Source organism: Lotus japonicus, chromosome 3, assembly GCF_012489685.1.
Source record: "Lotus japonicus ecotype B-129 chromosome 3, LjGifu_v1.2".
NCBI classification, from domain to species: domain Eukaryota; kingdom Viridiplantae; phylum Streptophyta; class Magnoliopsida; order Fabales; family Fabaceae; genus Lotus; species Lotus japonicus.
Window position 1 is genome coordinate 59,752,049 of NC_080043.1, and position 7,459 is coordinate 59,759,507.

Sequence of the window (7,459 nt, forward strand, 5' to 3'; positions counted from 1 at the left end):
GTTGGACCAACGTTGTTCACGAAGTGTTAGGTGAGGGACGATTTTTGTAATTAAATTAGGTGAGGGACCAAAATCGTGGCTTTTGTAAATGTCAGGGACCAAAGTTGCAATTAAGCCTTAGCTAAAATATAACAAACTTACAAAAACTTCATAAATTCCCATTTCCCTTAATCAATCTAGTAAAATATCTGATTATACTAATGCCCAAACCGCTTATAATACAAATATACAAAATATAAAAAAAAATGTATGGAAAATTAGATCAATTATTATATAATTTTCCTTGGATAAAAACGAAAAAAATGTAAAGGGACATACATGAGAGATTTTTAATTGACTATATTGTTTTCAAACAAAAAAATATAAGACCTTTTGTTTGAAGATTATTGAGATGGATTGCACAATGTGCGTCCCTAAAAAATATTAGAGTAAAGAGTGAACTTAATTAATTCCATAGTAAATTTTTTTTATTTACCTTTGTCAGAATCTGAATAAATATACTAAAGTAATTTGTTGTATTTGATGGAAATAATATATGATGAAAATTATGGAAATAATCATTTTTTTATGCATCATAATGTAATATGGAAATAATGTTCATGTAACGAAAATTGGTCTATGAAATAGAATCTGATGAAGCAAAGTAAAATAAATATCATCATTATTTAAGGTTAGGATTGATTCTAAAAAGGGGTACCATTGTTGGAAATTTAAAGAATATAAATGGGGCCTAAGCATGATTTGGGGGGGATGGACAAATGGAATTAAGGGGGTGTATTTACTTCCTCAGCTCTTCGAAGATCGTCATAAACTTGAATCCTTGTTCCCTGCAAAGTTAAACAACATAAACTCATAGTTACTTATAAGACATAAATGGCCTCCTCAATCTGCAATATTTATACCAGTTAACAAAGAAAAAAAATTCAGTAACCTTATATTCATATAAAAAGAACAGAATGACCCCTACATCTCTCTCATTAACCTTCACATGATGAGGGCAATTATTTCCTCAAAATATGGCTCATCACGACCCCATATTAATCCACATATGGACTTACCCAACAATGGAATACATAAAGGGGGATTGGAAAGGTTCTGATTTTTCAATAAGGGGAAAACTACAACATACTTACATATTATAGAAAATTAGGAATGGCAAAAGTTGGAAGTTGGATTGCTATCAATGGCTTGCCCCCATTTATGCAATCTGCAGCCAAAAAAAATGGGAATTTAAATGAATCATGCTCTCTCAATGGCTTGCTTCTCTAACCTCTTTTATGCTCAAGCTCTCTCATGGAATACCCCAAATGTCCTTCTCTATGTACCAACCATTATGCACTTCACCTAAAACTCATGCATCCTTCAAATTTTCAAAAGAAACACCATTTATTAAAATAATGGCAGAATTGTAGATTCAAATATATATACATAATGGCAGGTAGTCTTGTTCATAGAGAAAGACTATTTGTTCCAATAGTCTACTTCAAATAATTGCCATGTACTCTTTTTGTCAACATTACATTTAATATTGGTCTTAAAGTGGGAATAGCAATAATTAGGGAGGAAGGGGAGATAACTATACAAATACCATCACATATTTAGCAATAGAGTAACTCTATTGAGACACATATATACAGAACATTAGCAGGTTTAGTGAAATGGTGTTTCAACCTAAAACAAACTCAGCACTCAACTCTTTTTTATAAGAATCATATATTTTTATATTCAGAATATTAGCAGGAGGTACTTTACACCACTGAATACAGAAGAAGTAAGCATTCAAAACATCATAAAAATAGCTGAGTTTAGCTCAAATCAGCCACATAATAAATACTAAGAAAGGTAACCCAAACTTGGGAACAAATCAGGAAAGAAAATAAATGGCAAGAGGATGTATCGTGTAGAAGAGACCTTTTCATATGGCTTTTACTTTAAGAGCCTTGCTCAAATAAATCTCTTCTCCTGCAGTAGGCCATGACATAGAAGTGCACATAAGTGGAAAATCTCATTTAAATGTAATTGAAGCATTTTAATGGAGAGAAACAATTACCTACATCCAAGCCACCTGGTGCTTAAGTTCAAATTAGTATATTTTCCTGTGAACCTCAAATAGTTCATCAAGACCAACATCTACAACACCGATATTGGAGTTGGTGAAATCAACATCAAATCAGGTACCTCATCTTCAAAATCCAAAATCGATCAACAACAGAATTAGGTTAAGGCAAAATAAAATGGAATTAGGGTCAGATTCAAAACTTACCACCATAAGGATTGAAGAAGAGGCAGAGACGAAAAATGGTTCAAAGCTGCATTCACTTTTAAGGTAGGACACGACCAGAAACGAATCACCTTCACAACAACACTGCCAGAGCAAACGCCATCTAGAAAAGTGACTCTACTAACTGGAATATGTTTAAGACCACTATTTACACCTGAATAACATGTATATCATTAATCAATAGTCAATTTATGTTGAGTAAAATACCAGTTCACCAATTTGATGTTCCCAGCCAACTTCCAATGTATCAATTTAAAACTTAAAAAAACTAAATTGTGAAGCAAAAGCCAAGAAAATAGGGGAAAAACTGTAAGACCCAAGATTTTAAGCTTAGGATCAGTGGAAGAGATTTCCATTTACGATTAGGGTTGATGTATTGTGAAAGGAAACCTGAACTAGAGTTTACCAAATGAAATAAATTTATGAAGGAGAAAGTTCAGGAAAAGTCAAAGGATTACATCATGATCGATAAAAGTTATAGTACGATCGTTATACGCTTAACCTAGGTCAGAAACCCTAGTATATAGCTAATTTTCACTTTTAGGCACGATGACAGTTAATTCCAAAAATCTTCAGAGAAATGTTAGAACTTCTCTTCTTCCATATATCACAATCGTTTCGAGGCGAAACTCTAGGATCTACGAACGTCCGATTCCAATCATCGGAAGTTTGCCGAAACCGAATCCCTGGTATTTCAAAACCCTAGAATCACCCGACTATGGGGACTTTATCTATTCAGAGCTTCAAATGAATATTCTACACGCGTACACCCATTTCTCTTGATGATTTCAATCTTTCTTCCGAAGGAAGTTTTCTATTCCGACGTTCGATGCAAAAAGCAACTTATCGGGTAAAATAGTTTTATACCGACTATGCTTTAGTTGCCAAAAATACAAAGAGACCTCTTTATAGTTTTGGAATTCTTTTGCCAAAACATATCTAATAATTCATGGAGAATGACGCCGGAAAAATCAGATTCGCGAAACTTTCATTTTCCCGCGAATTTCCACCTTCTATATATAGCAAAGAAAGGAAAAAAAAAAACCAAAAAAACTACCCATTTCCCCACCCAAACCCGCGGCCACAAAGAGGAAGAAGGAGGAGAAGATTTTCTTCATCGTTTGCTTGATCGTCGATCAATCAGTTGCTACTTCAAGGCTTCGAGGTATAGTCGCTAATCCTTACCTCCGACCGCTTTTTCCATAGCTTTTCTGTAGAGTTTTCTGAGCGGATAGTTTATGGGTTTTTGCAAAACTATCCTGAATCTTTCATTTCTGATTCTAAACCTCTTCTATATGTGCCCAAGATCACTTCTGCCGGATTAGATTTTCCGTTATGTCGCCGGAATCAATTTGAACCTAAAATACCCATTTTTGGAGTTTTTGGTGTAAAGCTTCAACCTTTAGGCTAAAAACTATCGCCTTAGCTTAGTGTTAGTAGGATTAGTTGTCATAAACGTCGTTAGTAACGTCCCTGCAAAATTTGGTTTTTGGGATTTCAGTTTTGAAATTTCTAAGTTAAAAATCATGACCAAAATACCCCTGCGACAGTTTTCGATCTGATAATTTTTCCGAGTTCAGAATACCCTTAGTTACGGCTAATGATAGCATAGGAACCAAGTTTGATCGAAGAAAAATCGAGCCCCATAATTACCTAAAGTGGCCGAGCCCTATTAAGGGGGAGGAGGAAAATTTCCTTTTCCGAAAACTTGTCTTTCGCGCTAGATTATCGTACCTTAGAGTATAGATTACTTCGTGTAACCTTAGTAAGTATCGATAGCTTAGTTCTCGATAGATTCTGATAGTATTTCTGTGACTTTGCTTTAAAGGAACTTTTGAGGAATTTCCTGAGGAGCAACGCTTTGCTTGTGAGGAAGAGTTAGAAGATAATCCTGGAGAATCTGCAGGTGAGGGCTTCTCACTGAATCTCTAGTTAATGCTTAGGGTCGATGTTTCGACATTGTTTACTGTTTATGCACTGGAATTGTGTGTGATTGGAAAATGTTTTCTGAGGCTTCGGCTGACAATGTAGATGATTCATCTACTGAATGTTTTTGAGATTGTCTTACATGCTATGTGCTATGTGGGTAATCTAGGATGTGTGGTGCATGCTTTATATGCTAAGTGCTAAGTGTTTATGATGCGATTTATTGATATATGACATGTTGTTGATTGTGATGATTTAAATATGCTCTGTACTGGAATCTGAGATTCTGAATGGTGAGAATAGCGAGCAGGTCATGCCGATTTTATTTTGAGAGTTTTGAGTAAGTTTGATAGGACGAACGAGGTTCGGGCCTTAATTTTGTTTAGTGGATCGAGACATCCTCTGGAAGCGACTTGGGATTGGGAGATCCTGCAAATGTATAAGACTTGCGATAAGACAAAAGGGAATCTATTTTATAAAGAAAATTCATAAGACCTTAAATAACCTCAAAATCTTTAAGTAATGATAACAACCTCGAAGGAAGGCATTGGAAGTCAAATCATAGTTTTGGAAAAGCGAGGAGTGTCGTCGGATCCAAGTGTTGAGGAGTTTGGTAAGTTCTGAGTATGTTGGTACTCCTTCGCTCGTTGAGCAGTTTGTTAGCCATCCAAGGGATGAGCCGAGAAGCTTCACTGAGGCGTGAGACCTTGTGAATGCGGGATACTCCACTGAGGCGTGAGACCTTGTGGAAAGCATGGAACTCCACTGAGGCGTGAGACCTTGTGAGAGCATGAAACTTCACTGAAGCGTGATACTTCGTGAGAGTATTGATGACCCGAAGAGTCATCGTGAGTGGTTGCACTCATTTTATGATTATTGTATTTTGTCGCAGAATCGACTTTACCTTAGGGTAAGCTTTTAGAGACATTAATTTAGCTAGAACACGTGGCGACGTGTCGAGTGAGGTCGGAGACGTTGTTTGGCTAATCACTGCATTGCATGCACTCATTAAGTGGTTTAAACACGGCGAGATACCGGACCACGGCGGATTCCAAAATTGGTTATAAGACCAGGATTTCCGCGTAAGAGCGCTGCTAGGTGACTCTTAGTAGCAGACCGAAATGGCAGGCCTTCGGGTTTTATGCTGATCTGGCTACATGATGATGTTGGAGTAAGAGGCATCACAGGCCGAAATGGTCCCACCGTGGCTGGTGTTAGGGCTGATCCGATGATGTCCATCCGTTCCGGATTGCATATTGGTTGACTGGGTTAACCTGCATATCATTTCATGCAACATGCATACTGACATAGTTGATGAGTGTGTTTGGTACTTGTTAATTCTATTTGAGGCATGTTAACTGTGATTTACTGTCGTTTATGTTCATTGAGAAATAGGCAACCCTAGGATGTTATCCCTAGTTATAAGCCTAAGTGGCTATTATCTTATTTATATCTATTGGTGCTATTATTTACATAATTCTTTGGAGTTGACCCTCGCGTCTTCTGTGTGTGCTTTGGCGAACAAACGCCCTTTGTCAGATGTCTTTGGCGGGATGATTCATGATGGTTCATCCTTCGGGAGGAACTAGGGTTGAGATGCGGGAACTGGAGCGTATCGCGGTAGCGAGAGGAGGACGGATGGTGTACATAGACTAGGTCGTTCCGGATTCAGATTCGGGCGACGATCATGCTAGCATGTAGGTTTTAGTGCTGGTGTGAGCTCCTCGAGATGGGATTAGTGTAGGAGTAGAGTCTTAGCTCTGAACATCATTTGTTTTCTTTGGGGACAGGGTAGTTTCCCACCTATAGCTTTTGTGTGGTTCTTTACGAGAATCACAGAGAGTTGGTTGGACTTAGGAGGTCTCGCTTCAGGCCGATGGGCCAGCTTATTCTCAGTTTTGAGGGATGGTGTTGCGGACACTTGACCTTTCTTGTGGATTGTACCTTTTGCCTTCGGGCGTTACACTTTTCTTTCCGTCACTGGAGGTTTACTCGTGACGAGGTTACTACTACAGCGAGGGCTGTTTATATATTGTATATTAGTTCTGATTTTTGTTATTGTTGGGTTTTATTTAATTCCGTCTTGTCTTAGTTATTATTATAAAAAAAAAAAATATTCACGTTTTTCCGCATTAAGTTTATTTTGGTTACTAAAGTGACGCCACCGAAATCGGGGTGTTACAAAAACATATGAAAATATAGAGAAAATTTTCACAAAGTTGCAGCCTTAAAGTTGTTAGTAGGGAAGAACTCAAAATTATCCAAAGACTAAGATGTCATTTTAAGTTTTGTTTTGATCTTGAAACTGTAACAACAATAGTAAATAAGAAATTTCAATGAAAAAATTATTTAAACTTAAAATCATAGATCAATCCCTAAACCTCATGAAACTGAAGAACATGAAACTGAAGAATGTATAGATGTTTGGTCAAGAAGCAAAAAGAAGAAATAATAGCACAAAAAGTGCATATAACAGTGGCAGGTTCAAGACAAACCTTGCAGAAAAATGGTGAACCATGCATGCCCAAGAGGCTCAGAACCCAATATCTAAAATAATCAACAACTGAAATAGGATAAGCCAAAATCAAATATTTTTACTACCTAATCAGCTCAGAACACACGCAAAAATGAAAACAAAAAACTGAAATATATTCTGTGTTAAGAAAAACATTATAGGAAATTGAAGCCAAGTTTACTCATCAACATGAACTAATTTGTATTCCAAGGAGCTGGTGAATTCATAACAAAACCTAATGCATAACAGGTTTCACATATATATTTCAATTTTTAAGAACCATAAAAATAAAACCAAAATTTAAAATGGAAATAGAAACAATTTCTATTTTTATGTTGGCTTACCTCTCCAATCAACTTATTCCTCATAACCCTTCTCTAAAGCTGACAGCTTCAAGGTCATCCCTAGAAAGTGGGAATGCAAGGTATGTTGAACACAAAGACCTGGAAAATTGTAGATGTATCAATTAATCCAAAAGTGGGAATGCACACATGTAATTGGCCAAAATAAAGATAATGGGGGCGGTGGTATTGGAAAGGAGGAGATATGAGAGAGAGACAAATAATGAGGCATTGGAAACAACCTTGATATATTGAAGATTTTAATTGAAATTAGGATAAATTTGAAATCATGGGTTGATGGAAAGAGAGAGAAGCATGGGAATAATATTTGAGGAGAGAGAAGAGTTCAAAAAAATATTGGGGAGAGAGAAGCCAAATCGGTGAAAAGGAGGAGAG

At 36.7% G+C, this 7,459-nt stretch overlaps 1 long non-coding RNA gene across 2 annotated transcripts; it reads right to left on the minus strand.

Annotated features, from left to right (window-relative positions):
* Positions 1–545: 545 nt before the first annotated feature.
* Positions 546–7,134, minus strand: LOC130749622 (uncharacterized). 2 transcript variants are annotated; one of them, XR_009023009.1, is made up of 6 exons: positions 7,067–7,134; positions 6,703–6,770; positions 2,264–2,435; positions 2,051–2,130; positions 1,134–1,962; positions 546–827 (listed from the first exon to the last, which is right to left on the minus strand). It is a non-coding gene; the product is annotated as an uncharacterized LOC130749622 (long non-coding RNA). The 2 variants fall into 2 exon arrangements; XR_009023008.1 differs by having other exon boundaries at positions 2,051–2,183.
* Between the last annotated feature and the right edge of the window lie 325 nt (positions 7,135–7,459).